Here is an 18,161-nt window from a genome sequence, read left to right on the forward strand (position 1 = left end):
TCTACTAGGATTGTGGCCTCGTGATAGCCCACCCGGGATGAGTGCAGAGTCCCTTTCCATGCACGACATGGCACTACAAACAACCTGATATACAACTGTTGATGGAGCAGCCGCTCTAAGCGCTACCAAAGAGTTAGGTCCCCTGTACTACCAGTCGGGAATAGCAGCCAGGAACTGTCAATCCGGTACCCTTCACCCATCAGATGATGGTCAACCCAATCTACTTGTACTGGTATTATGACATTCAAGCACTCCCAAGTGCCCAGTTTAAGGGATGGGATGTGTCAGGAGTGGGGAAAACGGCGTTCATTGCCCTAGTCAGGAAACAAGATCGACCACTGAAGGTCTGTCGACTCCCTGTGATTCGACCTCTATGCCTAGCTAATAGGCAAAGGAGTATGGAAGCCGGGCGATAGACAGTGCCTATCTACTCCTTAAGCATTTTAGGTTTGCAGACCAGTAATTTGTTTGAGTCACCAGCTCTAGGAAGGTTGTCATCCAAGACTGGAGAGGCCTTCCTCCCTTAGCTTCAGAGTTTTCCTTCTAGACAGATGACCTGGAAAGATCTGCAGGTCCTTCAGCACCGAGAGGGTGTTCCCCGCACCTGGGTCCTAATCCAGGTATTTCTGCGATCCTCACGTTGGTGGTTAATGTTACTGGGTTAGCTTATAAAGGTTATATATCTACTGAAAAATTATACTCCTCAAAGTGATTACAGGACATTGCTATTTCATTGTTTGTTACTGGAGAAGGGGGTGAGTAAGAGTTCATGCAGTGGATGCAGCTATATTTGCAAACAGGTCTGTTGGAAGGAGTTAACATGGTTTGTTTTTTCCCTTTAGATTTTAAAAAAAAATCATTTTCTTATTTTTATGTTGGCTTAGGAATAGGATAATGTGTTGCAGAATGGCATATTACGAATTAACTAGAAAGAAATTGTACAAGCTCTGGATATTTTAGATGGCAGGAGGGTTAAGTTGTATATTCAATAGATACAAGTAACTTCATTTTTGATATGAAGTACATTACAGTACAGGTATAATTGGGAGTAAATTATATGCTATGTTGTATACAGTATGTATAGTACAGTAAATAGATATATGGGCAGATTTACAGTAGATGCGAATATATGGAGATTGTAGGTATTAAGTATGTTTCCATTTCTAATGAAGATATCTTCAGCTTTCATTTAAAAAATCAGGAAGTTGTATTTTGCAGTTTTTGTATTTAACATTGTAAAGCTAAGGAAGGGACAGCTATTGCTATGTAATATAGATTGTTGTAAATTTAAGTACAGACTATTGTTAGTGAGTATCGACCTGGATAAGAATAAACTAATGCATGCCTAAGGGGTAGAAATGTAACAGATGTTTAGTGATCATGACTTCCAATCGGTCAGCATGCGAAGGTTAAGGGCTGAAAGCTAAGGACCCCCATCCAAGTCGGGTGTAATGTATGAGTGTTAATGGCAGCTTGGGGAGTAGAGCAGATTTTTAGTTTTCAGGAGAGGATTAAACTTACAGAATACAGTAGAATTAATTATTAGAATTTTGAGTGCAAAGTAAAGTTTAGTTAGAAAAGAGAGAAAGAATTTTTTTTTTTTTAAAATACTTCCTTTTATTTAATTGAAACGGTATAATTTTCGATTTCTGTATTAATAATTTAAAACATACAAACTCGTTTACCAAAGGTGATGAATGCTAGAAAACAGATGCATATTTCCACTTTTTTTTATTGTGTATATACATATATTGCTAACTATTACTAATGTATTACAAACAAGATGACATGTGAGAAAAATCTGGGAAAATAGTTTCAAGTGGGTAGATAGCACAGAATATAGAAATGGAATAAAATAATACAATAAAATTAATTTTTTATTTATATCTATTTTAAAGGCAGATTAAGGAATGGTTAAAATTTTAAATAGATTTAAAGGTGTTTTTTTTTAAATGCAAGTTCATCTTACAAAATTTCTTATATTTTATTGTATAACATGCGGAGTAGACTCGCCAATTAAAATGAATTCAGATAAGAATGGGAGTTTGGAAATGTGGTTTAAAATACACTATAAATACATTTAAAACACAAACTAAGTTTATAGAATAAGTTAAAATAACAAAAGGATAAAAAAAAATTTACAATTAAATTTTATTATGCTTTCAGTTCAAAAAGGATAGGGAACATCTTTAGGCCATGGCATTTCGAAGCCAAACGCTTCTCTTCAGAAGAGGGGAGTAAAGGCATTATACAGAGAAGAAATTTTAAAAAAGATAATATTGCCTTTATAGAAAGAGGATCAAACGAAAAACATGAAGCTGTACTGAGACTAAAGCTGATTCTAGGACTGCCAGCAATCACTGTAAAAGAGTAATAAAGAATGCGAGAGGGTTATATGCTCAGTCCGTTTAGTTCAAAGTAGCTTAGCAGCGGCTTGGTTACCACCAGTTTTGGCAAATAGCAAACAAGATCCTAAACAGAATCATGTGCTCTATCCCAATCATCATCAATTGACCTGAGGTAATCTCATCAGCATCAGCCAAACCCAAACTCTTTGCCATGAACTTTGCAACTAATTATACCCTATGCAACTAAGGCCATCACCCCTCGTATTTCCTCTTTTATCAGAAAACACACAGAAATGCGACATACATATGATTTCAATAAAGCAACTGACTCTGATGGCATTTCAGTTATAGTGCTGAAAAACTTCAACCCAAACAAATTTGCATACTTACAAAGCTATTTAAGCATTGTCTTAAAGAGAATTGCTTCCCAAAACCCTGGAAAACCTCATCAGTGTGCCCTGTATTTAAGAATTCAGGTGATCAGTCATGTTCCTTTCAATACAGAAATAAATCTACTGTGCGTCATGAGTAAGTTGTTGGAATCCATGTTAAATGGAGAAGTAGTTAACCATCTCAGCAAAAATAATCTTCTTAGTGACATGCAATATGGTTTCCATTCCGCTAGATCTACAGCAGATGCGGTAATGGTTATATCTCTCAAGTAAACAAGGCTTACTTTCTAGAGAAATTGCTCTTGACATATCAAAGACCTTTGATAGGGTATGGCATAAAGGCCTACGTCACAAGATTTCCAGCTACGGTATAGTTGGAAATGTTTTCTCAATTATTAAATCTGATAGGTTCATAAGAGTTGATGGGCAGAAATCAGAAACTCACAGGGGTCCATCTTTGGCCCAACTCTCTTATTGATCTACATCAATGATCTAAATCACATCCTAAGATCATTCGAAGACAGTTATGCTGATGACATTACCATCTATGTCAACACATGAAAGCCATAAATGACCAAGTTCTCTGTGATTCTCTGATCTGGAGCATGTGGTGCAATGGGGAAAGAAGTGGCTGGTTAAGTTTAATGCATCTAAAACCAAGCTTCTATCTTTATATCATCTGATCTCCTATCTGACATCAATTGAAATGAATGGCTATTGTCTTGGGGAGGCTCCATGTTTTGACAAGCTTCTGGGCTGGAAAAATGGTGGGATCCTTCTAGCGCTCCAGTAGATATCTCACTACTAATGCAATTCTCTACCCAAGTAAGAGTCAGGTACATTCACAGATGGAGTACTGTTGCCACATCTGGGCAGGAGCTGCTTGCAAACTCTTATGCTTCGACAAAGTTCAAAATAGACTTTGTAACCTGGTGGGGGTTCCCTTTTCTCTTCCCTCCAACCTCTTTCCCACAGAAGAGGTGTTACGAGCCTGTCTTTACTCTATCACTATTTTCATGGCAGGTGCCTGTCTGAGCTCCAATCTATGGTCCCTCCTCGCCAAACTTTCATGAAAAACACTCGTATAGCTGAAACCACTATCAATAATTTCCCCCACTCTTTTTCTGTGCTTAATCCTAAACGTAGATTCCTTGAACAAAGCTTCTTTCTTAGAACTGCACGCCTGTGGAACTCTCTTCCATTTCCCTGCTTTCCAGCTGACTATAATTTGATCATATTCAAGTCTAACATAAACAAATTCTTGATGAGCCATCCAATCCAATTTACCAAATTTCCACTACTAACGATTATTAGGATATTGTGCCATTGACCTCTGTACACTCATTAACAATTATCCTCAAGTGACCTTTGGGTCTTGATAAAAGGTGACTCCTATGTAAAAAAAAAAAGAAAAAAAAAAAAAAGAAAAAAGCTATAAAGGGCTATAGTGCCATGGGTTGCTTCTTATTGATTTATGCCTGTTATTTTTGTTTGGGGGGAGATAAGATTGTAATTCTGGATTGATCCCGGACTAATCCAATTGCCAAATTCTATTTGATTCAGTAACTGGATAACTTTCAGATTACAATCCGATTGTTATCCAATGTAATCCACAGTGATTCCACTCAAAGACAGAACTTTCATTGATCTTGTGTGACATCACAACCAAAACGAAAATAGCTGTCCAGACAGGATTTGCAGTGATCTGACAGACCGAAATATCTTGATGAAGTGGAAGCATTGCAGTACAGTACAAAATATGATATCTCCAAAAATAAAAGCGAAACCATACAAAAACTGCTAAATTGTGCGAACCACTGATTAGGAAATAATTAAGTCATTGCTTATTCACCAAACCTGTTTTTCTGCTCTTATTTACTTATACTGCTTCCCTCTTTTTGGAAATCATAATTTATCATTGTAAGTGTAATGTTTAAATATAAGACCTATACTGGCCACATGTATATTGTTACTGATGTATGTTACTAAAATAACTGGCACAAATGTTATTTCTAAATGTCTGCTTTAAAGTGATAATACTTTGCTCCCAAGACGCCTTCCTGTCTGTTTTGCATGATAAACATAAAAAATCCTTATACTCTTAAATCCTCCCTAAATCCCTGTATATCTATATTGTATATTAATGCTGTATTTTGTAAGTTATATCATCTCTCCTGTTTCAACTTGACAAAAAACTAATTGCTCTTCTCCCCAAGCTGATATAAAATCACATACCTTGCATGTACCTTGAAGGAGAGTTTAGCTTTCGGTCCTAAACTTTAGTAGGCTGACCTTTTCAAAATCGATAAATACAAAACATCTATAGATTTCTATTGCTAAGGCAGGCATTAGCTTAATCTATATTTATACTCTATATAATATCTATAAAATAGATAACTAATAGCTGCAGTTTGTGCCCAGATTATAAGTGATCTATATTAACTAGCAACTATATCTTTCTTACATTAGATGGGATAAAGTATTGGTGATTATCTTTAGTTGAAAACTTACACCTAAAGCACATTTCGAAATGCACCCTAACCTTATACTATAATTTTCCAATCAGTCACTAATCCACAAGCCACACCACACACTCATACATACTTCCTTTAAAAACGTAACCAATCTTAATCCTATTTTGAGGAGTGTAGGATAAGGAAAACTCTGATTTGTAAACCTATGCCACTGACCTCATACGTCTTGGCACCAAACAGGGGAGGGAGGCCTCCTCATTCCTGGACGACAACCTCCCAAGAGCTGGTGACTTGATCAAATCACCGGTTTGCAAACCTAAACTGCTTAAGGAGTAGATAGGTTCTGCCTATCTATACTTCATACTCTTCTTTGCCTATTAGCTAGGAGCAGAGGTGCGGCCACAAGGACTCATTAGAGACGTCCAGTGCTTAGCCTTGTTTCCTGACTAGGGCAATGAATGCCATCCTCCACATTTGCTTTATTCCCTTCTCCTATACCTGGGCATCTTAGAGGTGCTTATTTACCATGTATGCTAACATGATTGGACTGGGCCACTCCTGTCGGAAAGGTTTGAGGGTACCGGTTTGACAGTTGCTGGTTGCTGTTTCCAACTGACAGTATATGAGCCCTAACTCTTTGATAGCACTTAGAGGATCTGTTCTGTCATCAGTTGTGTAATATTGGGATATTTGTAGTGCCATATCGTGCACGGAAAGGCACCCTTCACTCCTCTCTGGTGGGCATTCTTGAGGCCACATTCCTGTGGATGAGGAGCCAGTTGATGGTCTACTCGTGTTGCATGATGGTGGCTATGCACATCTGTTTTGCCTAGCACCTCAATCTATATCTGAAACTACTAAATAGAATGAAATAACTCAATCCAAAAAAATGTTCAAACCAGACACACACTCACGCCTCCTCCATTGGGGCTTGCATTTACACATATCCGAGGACTTAGAACCAACTTAGATGATGTAGAATCATTTCCCCTAGCAAACTCCCTGGATATCTTAGCACTAAGTGAAACTAACTTGCACTCCTCCATCCCCTCTAACATCTTTAACATGTCTAGTTATCTTTCACTTTGTTGTAAGGACTTTAACAGGAACAGACTTGGAATCTATATTTGTAACGCCCTCCCCATGTCTTGGGAATCTAAACTAGAATCAGGTGACCAGGCCTTCATGTGCTTTAAACTAAATTTACAACATAACGTTAGCTACCTGTATTTTCTTTATTGCTCTCCATCAACCCAGGACTGTACTATAATCAATCATGTCTCTGACAGCATAGATGTAGCACTCTCCCTTGACACTAGCGCCCAAATACATGTATTTAGTGACTCTAACGCCCATCACAGAAATTTGCTTGGTTTCTCTAACTACACTGACACAGCTAGTAACATCATCCATAACTTTGCTTTATCCCATTCCTTGACGCAGACCTGTCTCCCAGAGCACCGGGACTAGCAAGCCTCACTTGTGGATCTATTTCTGACAAGAGATCTTAAGGATCGTGTAACAAATGCTGATTGCCCACTTAGTAATGCTGATCATGCTGTGATAATGATAGACTCACTCTAAACTCTCAACCCCAAGTTGAAGAGGCATTGCTCAAAACGACAACATACTAAAATAAGGTTGACTGGGATGCCATCAGAGATCACATCAGAGATGCCCCATGAGGAAATATCTTTTCTCTTCCTGCAGAATAGTGCGTAAATGAGACAACTGAATGGTTCAAAGCAGCAACTGAAGCACATGTTCCTACACGGAAGTTCTATAGCAAACCTCCCCCTCCCCAATGGTTTACTTCTACTTGCGCAGCTGCCATTGCTCAGAGGCAACATGCATACCGTAGATTTATCCAGCATAAGTCCTGTGCAAACAGACAAAGTATATAGAAGCTAGAAGTAATTGTAAGAAAGAAGTAGCAACAGTTAAGAGTGAATATACTGAAACCACCCGGAAATGCATTGAAGCGCAGAAATTAGCAACTCATGATTTCTGGAAAATCTACAATAGTTTAGTAAATAATGGGTAATCAATAATTCCCCCACTATCCAACAATCATGAGGATGTTTGTACAACAACTGAGAAAGCTAACATGTTTGCCCATTATTTTCCCTCAAACTCTACCTTGGACCCAGCAAAGCCTTCCCTCCCTGATTTTCCTCTGTGAACAGAAACCACACTAGATGATCTGAAAATCACCCCTTCTCAAGTACATGATATCATAAAAAAACCCTAGACACCTCCAAAGCATGTGGACCTGATCTCATCCCGGCTGTGTTATTAAAAAAATGCTCCGCTGAGGTTGCTCCAGTTCTCTCTAAACTCTTTAACAAATGTCTAAACGAATCTTGCTTTCCTGACAGCTGGAATACTACTTCTGTGGTACCAGTTTACAAAATCTTTGGCGAACGAACTGACCCATTAATTTATTGCCCAATTAACCTCCTCCCGCTTTTCACCAAAATATTTGAGTCTTTAATTAATCAAGCTCTAGTCCACCACCTTACAGCTACTAAACTTCTGTTTGACCATCAATATGGATTTAGGCAAGTCTGTTCTACTGCAGATATTCTAACTGTAATCTCTGAACGTATATACCAAGCACTGGATAAGGCAGAGGTGGGGAGGGCAGTAGCCCTATATATATCTAAGGCTTTTAACAGGGTATGGCACAATGCTCTTCTCATGAAAATAAAATCTATGCTTAAAATAATTAAATCCTTCTTAAATGAGAGAAGAATCCAGGTTGTGCTCGATGGGCATACGTCCAAACAATATAATATAAATGCAGGTGTACCTCAGGGATCGATCCTTACCAGATAAAATTGTCTCTGACATGGGTATATTTGCTGATGACATCACGCTCTATAGCAGGCATATGGAGAAAACTAATGAGCACACATCTAAGGCAATGCCGGAAACCCTAGAGGAAGACCTTCACTCTGTAGTGGAATAGAGTCAGAAATGGATGGTAACGTTCAAAGCTGCCAAGACAAAGCTCGTTTCCTTTAATAATTACATGAAACCTTACCAACCACCAATAGGTATGGCTAAAGATACATTACCTGAAAGTACTTCATTTAAACTCCTTGGTTTAACGTTCACAGGGAACATGAGTTGGAATAAATACATTGAGATCATTGCCAAGACTGCTGCGAAGAAGGTGAACTCTCTCTACAGCAGTTTAGTAAAGACGGTTCTTCAGAAGAAGAACCGTCTTTACTAAACTGCTTTGTCAATTTTTGGTCTACATACTTGAAACTTTATATATAGGGGATTTGAACCTATGGAAAAAATTCAATGTGGTTTTTAGCTGGTAAAAATAGCTGCTAAATTAAAAAAAACTGGAACTTGGTAGGCTATTAAACATGTTATTTCTACACATAAGCAAATATACATTTATATTTTTAACAACAGTGTTATTTTTTTTTAAGTTTTTATATGCATATGGACAGATGGTAATGAATATGTCTGGATAACTAAATGTTTTGGTTTTGATTCTACCTGGTGGCACCAAAGTCATATTTTTTTTATTTTAATTTATAACTCAATAACTTGAGTTTTATTTCTTCTGCCCGTCACACCAATAATTTCCTAAGGTTAACACTTTTGTCCAAACTTCCAACTTCTGTACACGTAACGCACCTTCTCTCAACTCCCAACATACTTCTGCTAATTCAACTTATTGCTTTGAAATCCAACTTCAAAATGAACAACCCTCTCAAAAATCAACCCTCTTTTATCTCCAACCAGGAGTATCTCATTTGCATATCGGGTGGTCACATTGCAGGCATATAAAGAGATAAGGCAGCCATTTTTGTTTCTTTCTTCTTCATTCATTTCATTCCACGACCGACCCATTGAATTATGCACACGTGCTAATTAGGTAAGTCGCACGTTTCCCTACAAATCGCTACTATATATTGGTACAATATAATAACCAATAAAGAATATATATATATATATATATTGGTACAATATAATAACCAATAAAGAATTGGCTCTATGCTAATAAATATGAAATCTGTATAAATTAAAAGCATATTTATGACTGGATAATGCTGTGTGGCCTGCTAGTTAAAGACAAAATTATAAACGAACAAAATGTAGCATTTGTTAGCTTCAATTTAAAAATTACTTTTGATTATATTTCAAACTTAAGATATATATTAGTGTTGGGACGATTAATCTGAATCGGAAAAGTTGAAACTTTGGAAAAATTTGAACCTAATTTTATATTCCAAAATGATTCATTTTAATTTTTTTTCTTGACAATAAAAAATAAAACAATTTTTTACAACATCAGTCTAAGGGCCACAGAATAGTTATAAATACTATTCCCAGATGACATATTGATTCTCAGAGTCTAATTTGAATCTTTTCTTGGTCAATTACTATAGAGTAAACATCTGAGACTGAATTCTCATTGTAAACCTTTTCCTATCTATTCACAAAACGTCTATATATATAAAGAAATAGATGAAAAACAAATATGAAACAAATAAATGTTACCAAACCTAGTTTGTGTTAAACTTAGTGTCAGCTCTGTTTAATTAGAATTTAAAAAAATGGCTACCCCCTAAGCCCTGCATAAAGACTCTTGATAACCTCTTAAAATCGAAAATTAAACAAATGCTGGTAGAAACAGATCAACAAAATATCAGTAATTAAGGAAAAATGTTATATTCTATTAGTACTTTGTTGAATTTTCGAATTTTATGTGCTTAGACAAGATTAGTAAGTTAGAACGAGTCAGAAATGGTTATCATTTAATGTTAAATTTATGTGCAAAACTGCTTTCTTTCTTGGAAGTCTAAAATAATGTTTTTCTATTCACCATGTAATCTTAAAAAAAAAAAAAATGTATAATCTCATTTTGTGGGAGTGATTCAGCTAAGTGTTAATCTATTTGCTATTATTATTATCATCTGTATGTTTTTTGTTTTTTTTTACCGTAACGCAAATCAATCTAATAACTAACCAAATCTTTATAATTTTTAGACAAAATATGAAAATATCTTCATAGATGGAAGGAAGATAATAGTTAACAGAGACCTTTCCTAATATTAAGAATGTTTTTTTTTTAAATAGTAAGACTATTATGTAGAAAGTCATTCTTGACATCTATTTTGTTAATTATTCTGTTCCTACACGGTTTTCTTATTTTGCAAACCAATTTTTGATTCTTTTTTAATTGTTTATAAAAATTTGAAATAGTAGCAATACACATGGAATGATCAGATTTCAAGGGGGTTCTGCTAAAATAGTCATATTTTAAAAACCAAAGCATTTTAAGCCCTCAAAATTTCACTGTTTTGTTTGGAAATGTATATATTTTCAAATGAATTAATAAATAATAACATTATATATTTTTAGAGTTGTAAGCAAATGAAGAGAAGCCATTTTGACTCGATTACACAAATTGGTCAGACACTTTCACTAAATAAGGAAAACATAAATGCACATGCACCAGCCTACATACAAGAAAGCATCCTAGAATACAACAAACTTAGCACAAAACCGAACTTTTTTCAACAAAACCAGTAATATTCTTAAAAAAAAAAAAATTTTTTTTTTTTAATAAGCAAATCAATAGAATAAATTATAAAATCTACAAAATGAAAAAATAAATAACCAAAATATTTATATGCCATAAAATTTTTAACCAACAGAATATATGCTATCAACTTGTTCACTTTTCAGAGCCTCCAACCTGTAACTTAAGCTGTAGTTCAAGATCTATTAAAATCAGGGAAACCAATTCCAAAGAATCTTTGAAGAAATCTTAGAGAATATCTAATCAAATGGAAATTGTCATGTTGTAGCATTTTTAGGCAGATAAGTCATCATTTTTTTCATCAGTCCATATTTTCATATGATAAGCAACATATGTTGAGATGTGAAACGAGAGATCTAATCTTATGCTGAACATGTTTCTACTTATTCAGAACTCATTTTAGAATTTTTTGTTTAAATCAACTCCCACCAAAAAATAAGGATATTTACAACACCAGTGCTTTCCTGCGTGACATCTTTACTAATCAAATTTCATTTGGAATTGGTTTAGTAAATGTTCTTTGTGTGTGCATATGTGAGAGTAAGAGTAGATAAACTGCATTCTCATCTCTTATAGCAGAGACACATGATGCATGTCTATTTTCTTCTATACATCATCTTTTTATGGAATAAAAATTTTCTTGAATTTTTTTTTTTTATCTTTTTGTTATTGCTGTGGTGGGGTATCTTGCTAATGTTACACATTCACCCATTATTTCAGACACTCCAATCAAGAGATTTTTCTGAGATTCTAACTATCCCATTAAATGCAATTGCTTGTATCTCTCTTGCACTTGTTTCACTGGGTATATTCGTCTGGTAGATTTTGAAATTATTTCATGAATTAGGTTGCTCCTATAAGGTTCAGTGAAAATATTTACAGATTCCATTGTGCTGCATTGTATAGTAGCACAACCTTACAACTGGATGTCACATAGCTCCCACCATCACCACCGAGAGACAAGGTCTGTTAACTGAAAAATGACGCTATACAAAATAGGCAAAGCAAACAAGATCTTTCAAGCAGTCGGACTGGCAATAATGAATGGGGGCTTTTTCAAAAGAGGATGAAAAAATTTATAATATATTCAAAAGAGAAAAATAACAGACTCGATTTATAGTTAAATTTTACTTTATTCGAAAAAACAAAAAAAAGACGAAGAATAATTAATTCAAAAAGAAAAGTTGTATGTTGTTCCTGCATTAAAAGATAAATGTCACAGTTAATCATTTTTATTGTGAATAGTTTGAAAAGAATTTTTATATATTTATTGAAATAAAAACAACAAAAAAGAAAAATCAAGTAATAGCAATTATGTGTGCGTGTGTGTGTGTGTGTGTGTGTGTATATATATATATATATATATATATATATATATATATATATATATATATATCGCAATCCTCTTTTTAAAAAGTTCATATAGGGAGGGGGGAAAGGGGAGAAGAACCATTTTGGGGACGCTTGGTCTCTTTGATGTTTGTGATGGTGGTGATGGACATAAGTAGGCATAAGTAGTGCATGCGGTCCTCTATCGGGAAGGTTCATGTGGGGAGGGGGTCTGTTTTGGGAACACCTGGTCTCTTTGATGTTTGTGATGATGATGAGCACAGGTAAACGTGGGTGAAAGTGGTACATGTCTGACGAGGAAGATACAGGCAGTGGACGGGCGTTGGTCGAGGTCCTCTGTTGGAAAGGTTCATGTAGGGAGAAAAAGGTTTGTCCATTACACGTATCGTTTCTGTCGGACATGTGTAGTTTTTATTTGTGTTTTTTTGTGTTCATCATCATTGGGGAGACCGTGTGTCCTTGGGATTTTTTTTTCCCTCCTGTATGAACTTTTTTGGCAGGGGATTGCGACTAGGGTCTGTCCGTTGCACATGTCGTTTCTGTCGGACATGTGTTTGTGTTTGTCATCATTGTGAACATCAGGGAGACCGGGCGTCTTTGGAGTGTTCCCCCCCCCCCTTGGCAGAGGATTGCAGCCGGGGTCTGTCCATTGCACGTGTTGTTTCTGTCGGACATGTTTTGTTTTTGCTTATATTTGTTTGTGTTCATCATTGAGGAGACCGGACGTCCTTGAAATGCTTTTTTTTTTTGTTGAACATGTATTGTTTTTATTCATGTATTAATTTATCTGAATTGATTTTAACATGAATAGGTAAAAGCAAATTAATTTAGACCCATCATCACTGTTGTTGTGATCACTGGAGAGTTCCTCCGTTTTGGTCGCTCCTTTGGTTTGAGATTTGCACAGACACCGCAACTCATGACCACCTGTTTTTACCTGTCGTGTGTATTGGAGTTTTTATTTATTTATTGTTGGAACTCTGATGAACAGCATGTGTCTGACGCTGTATAACTAGACCTCCACTGTCTTGTGGGCCAAGGTTCTTTAACCAAAAGCTAAGGGTGAGATAACTTTGACAGAAATCTCTAGAGAAGCTTAGGCCCTGTCAGCTGCGGAATGCATGGCCCACCGGCATGTGGAATGTGCTCTGGTGCCCGAATAGCATTGGGGTGGAGAGGGCTTCTGTAAGCCGTGATGAAGGCAACCCCTCTAGGAGAAGCAAATCTCTGATTTTAAAACCATAAAGCAGAAGACCAGTAGCTGCATCAAGCTGGTGTGCAGTTGGACTTATTGCTGGCTATCTTGCTCTTGCTTGTTGCTGGCTATCTTGCTTGTTGCTGGATTTCAACATTTTGAACCGAGAGAGAGACTTAGCTGTTGTACAAAGCTAAAACTCTGCAATAACATCTTTGTACAGATACTCCCTCAGACATTTGTCTACAACCCCCCCCCCCAAAAAAAAAGTCCTGTGGCGATGGAAAAGTTGTGACGCATATAGGCCTGACAGGCTGAAAACATGTAATAATTAATCTACCATCATATGTATATATGTATGTATATATATATATATATATATATATGTGTGTGCATGCATGTTTGTGTATATAGATGTGTATGTATATATAAGTATGTGCGTATTTGTATGTATGCGCATATGTGTTTGTATATATGTATTTGCGTATATGTGTATATACCAATGATTGCCTTCAGTGTTTTGTCTGCTTGAGGATGTGCAAGTCGCTGACAAGACTTAAAAGTCATCTTCGGTATCACAGACTTTCAGTGACTGAGGGAGTGACACTCATCTGACAAGATGTTGCAATCATCATATATATATATGGCGCAATCATGTTGACACCGGGCCTCATCAGATCACTGAAGTTAAGCAACATTGAGCCTGGGAATTTCTACAACTTGGCGCAGTACATACAGGCCTCGCCTTCCTAAATGGTCACCCATCTTGTACTAGCCCAGGCTCACTGAAGTTGCTGAAGGCGTTTTGTTGCATAAAAGAAGGGAAGATAACACTTCATAACGTTGTTTCTTTTGGATCTCTTTCAAGTGGTTGGAAATCGTTGTATACGTTATGTCTAATTTAGAAGCAAGTTCTCAAACAGTTGTGCATGGATTGGTTTTGACTAAGGCTCTTAATTGATCATTGTCAACATCCGATGGCTGATAATTACGCTCACCATCTTCAAGACTCTTGTTCCCACCATGAAATTTCTAACCTTTGCCTATCTTTTTAGGTATTTTTTGTGATCTTCCTGCTTAAAGCTATTAAAATGAAAATTATGATGGTACTGTTTAGTTGAAGTCAGATCTTAAATATTGAATTGAATTTTACAGAAATCGTTTTTTGTTTGTTGCTTTTGTTACTTTCGTTTGCTTAAAACGGGGTTTGAGCAGTAATATGTTTATTAATAAGGAGAGCTTAATTTTAAATAGTATCTTGCCAATGATAGTATAACAAATTTAATCCGCATCTGATTCAAATAACACAATCATTTTTTTCATAAATTTTATGGGTCTTCTTTACTAATCTCTAAACATAGGAACAATTACTTTGTGATTAAAAAAAAAATAATATTGTTTGATATGAAAAGAACAATTTGACCTTTTTAGATGAATTTTCATTAATCAATGAAGAACTAATCTACTCAATTCCCTCCAAACCCACAAAATTTTTTTATGGCAGATGCTCCTGCTCTTGAAGAAGTCAATACTGCTGTTCAAAAGTTGAATAAAAGAAATCACATGGTCATATGGATGAGTTAATACAGCTGGCACATTGTAGCAATGCCATCTTTTGTTTGTTTACTTAGAAGTAAAGAGTGATAAACCCTTTCCTTTTTAAAACAAATGGTTGAAATGGAGGAGGGGAATCATAAAATCAAAGACTTTCATTGGTTGGAAGTTAGTACAAAAGATCTTAGAATGCAAATAACTTAACGTGATGATTTTCTTTAGTAAGGAAACAAACTTTGTGTACCTGACTTGACAAATTCTATTTTTTATACTGCTATACACACACGCACACACAGTAGTGGCAATCGCCTAAAGTTTTCTTGTCGAGATGTTACTATCAGAAGGTTTCTTAGGAAAAGTTTCAGATATGATCCTGCTTGCAATTCATGAAAGAAAATTTAATAAAACAAAAACTGTCAACATGCTTAAAAAACAAAACAAAAGAAAAACTCGCTGATATTGCATTTTTTAATGTTTCTGTAAAATAGCAAACAGATTTAACAAATTGAAAAATAAAAATAATTATTTAAATGTTTAAACCTTTCTAAGTATTTTATATATTCTTCACTAAGATATTCTGTCTTGAATTTTATTTTTGTTTTATAAAATGAACAAAAACTATTTAAAAAAATACATTTTATTTCTGTATGTTTAATATATTTCAGTTATTTTATGGACGTATCCAATAATTGATCCGAATAACCTCAGATGGAATTAGGAACATTTTAATAGTATCTTTAGATTTTATAACACACAAACATTGACATATATTTTCTTTTTTGGTAATATAATTCTTTTACTTTTTAAAATGACCATTGGATTGACTACTCATAATTAGGAAAAAATTACTTTAAGTAAATCAAATTTTTCTCTATCCAGAAAGTGAATACCATAAACAGTACCATCATTTTTTAAATATTTATAGTTTATTGAAATACAAAAAAAATTTAAATTGATTAATTAATAAGTTTTCTTAAGTGATGAGTCATCACTGTAGCAATTATTAACTAAAATTAACCTTCTTTCTTTGAAGTAATTTGTACTTTCAAATGATATTTTGGACAAGGAAAGAAATTAAATACAAGATTCATATAATTACCTTACATAGAACATCACTTGATGTAAATTTTAAAAAATAATTTCTTCAAGGAAAATAATGCTCTCTGTAAAAATATTTATTGGCTGGAGAAGTGAGGAGAAAGGGTAATCATAGAAGGAATGCACACCTGACTACTAGGGTTGGATCAAATACAATTGTATTTGTATTTCAATTGTATTTAAATACAATTTTAATATAATTGTATTTGTATTTTTATTTTTAGATTTAGGAATAAATGAATTTGTATTTGTATTTGTATTTTTAGACTTAGGAGTAAAAGTATTTGTATTTGTATTTCTGGTAACCTAAACGAAAGTATTTGCATTTCAATTGTTAAAAGTCAGTATTTGATCCAACCCTGTTCACATACATGTTGCGTACGTGTACCAGTCTACCAGCCCTGTCCACTTCCAGTCACACACGCTGCTGCTAGTTGAGTGACGATAAGTCTGTGAGTCAAGTAGCTTCAATTCAGGGTTGCCAGCTTGGCTTTTTTAAGGCCAAATTTCGCGAATTTGGCTTTTTTTTGAAGCAGTTTGGCTTTCAAAATTTTTGTTTGTTTTTTTTCAAATTTATGCTTCAAATTTGGCCTTTTTCGGATAATTTTATATAAATATTTATTAAATATGGATTATTAAAGAAAAAGTTATAATAAAGTAATTTAAACAGTTGTTTGGATGTCTAAACTTGTAGATTTAAAAAAAACAACTTTTGACCTCCCACTCCCATTCATGGATTTACACCCTCTCGCACTAAGCGAATCTCACACCTAAATGTTTAATCCGGTTTCACAGTTACTTACTAAATGTCTATATGGACCCTTTCAAAGAGTTCACAGTTGAGTATGAAACCATTTTGGGGACATTTTTTAGTGCTGGCGCCTTGTCCCTGCCAATTAGGTCACTGAGTATATTTCCTCAAATAATTCTTGTATTTTTCGTTTGAAATTCTTTAAAAGTAGTGTTTTGAAATTAATTGAATTAATTTATTTTCAATTTATAGAAATTTGAAAACTTATAACTATAGCTATTTAAAGTTGTATTTAAAATGAATATTTTTCAGTATTCATATACCTTTTCCTGAGTAGTCCCAAAAGTTTAATTAAAAGTCAATAATTATAGATTTTCTAACTATCTTGGATTAATAGACACATTTGCCTTAATAATGACGCATAGATTGTTCTTGGAAACAAAGTCTAGTTTTAGAGTTATGACTAAAATTAAATTTATCAATATTTTAGAGATATTTTAAGTTGATACCTCCAATCCCCTGAGTAAATTTGGTCTTCTGACGACTGACATAATTCTTTTAAGAATATGATTGACAAATAGAAACTTATTTACAAATTGTACCAATAAATATGGTATGGAAAAAATGGCACTAGTAAAAATGGTAAGTAGATGTGGAGTCTAAGATAATAACCAACTACTTTTCAATTATGCTGTCATCTTAGAAATCTGTCGATTATACTCGCATGTTTACTCATTGTAAGTGTTTTCTTCAGATTTCATGTGTAATACTAAATAGATTGTAACTCCAAATGGTTACTAATATCATAATCGTAAAAAAAACATTTATAAACATCTCTTTTATGTAATCTGTCCCCGTTGTCAATCAATGCTTACATTAAAGTGTAGTACCTGCTCTGATGACCTAACTTTATCTAGTCTGTCCTTGGTCGATGAAAGAAAAATTCTTCTAAATTGGGGTATATATTTTTGGCTATGGGAGATAAATTCTGTGCCTTTTACTTTTTAAGGCAATTTCATTTGGTTTTTCAATTTTGCCAGTCAGACTTAGAGATAGAAAAAAGTTAACTACCCTAAAAAGTTATGATGGCCCGAAAATGAAAGATCATTTTATGTATAATTTATATGCGAAACTAATTACTTAATTTAAATTATAAAATATTCCTTTTCTAGATGTTCACAAGTAATCTTTTGAAAAAAAGTAGAATTACATTTTTAGAAGGGATAGCTGAGGGTTCTCATCTACTTTAAAATATAGATATAATTTCATTTTAATTTGACAAACTTCTTAATGTTATCCTGGTGCTTGTCCCTAAAAGTACACAGGTGAAAATATCACTTCCAAATAAATTAACAAGAAAACTCTTTGATATAATTATGCATTAGGCAAAAATATGTTCTACACCAAAAATCTTATCTCCCCAATTT

The sequence above is a fragment of the Euprymna scolopes genome, chromosome 14 (assembly GCF_053919585.1).
Source record: "Euprymna scolopes isolate OS-2025 chromosome 14, ASM5391958v1, whole genome shotgun sequence".
Lineage (NCBI taxonomy): Eukaryota > Metazoa > Mollusca > Cephalopoda > Sepiida > Sepiolidae > Euprymna > Euprymna scolopes.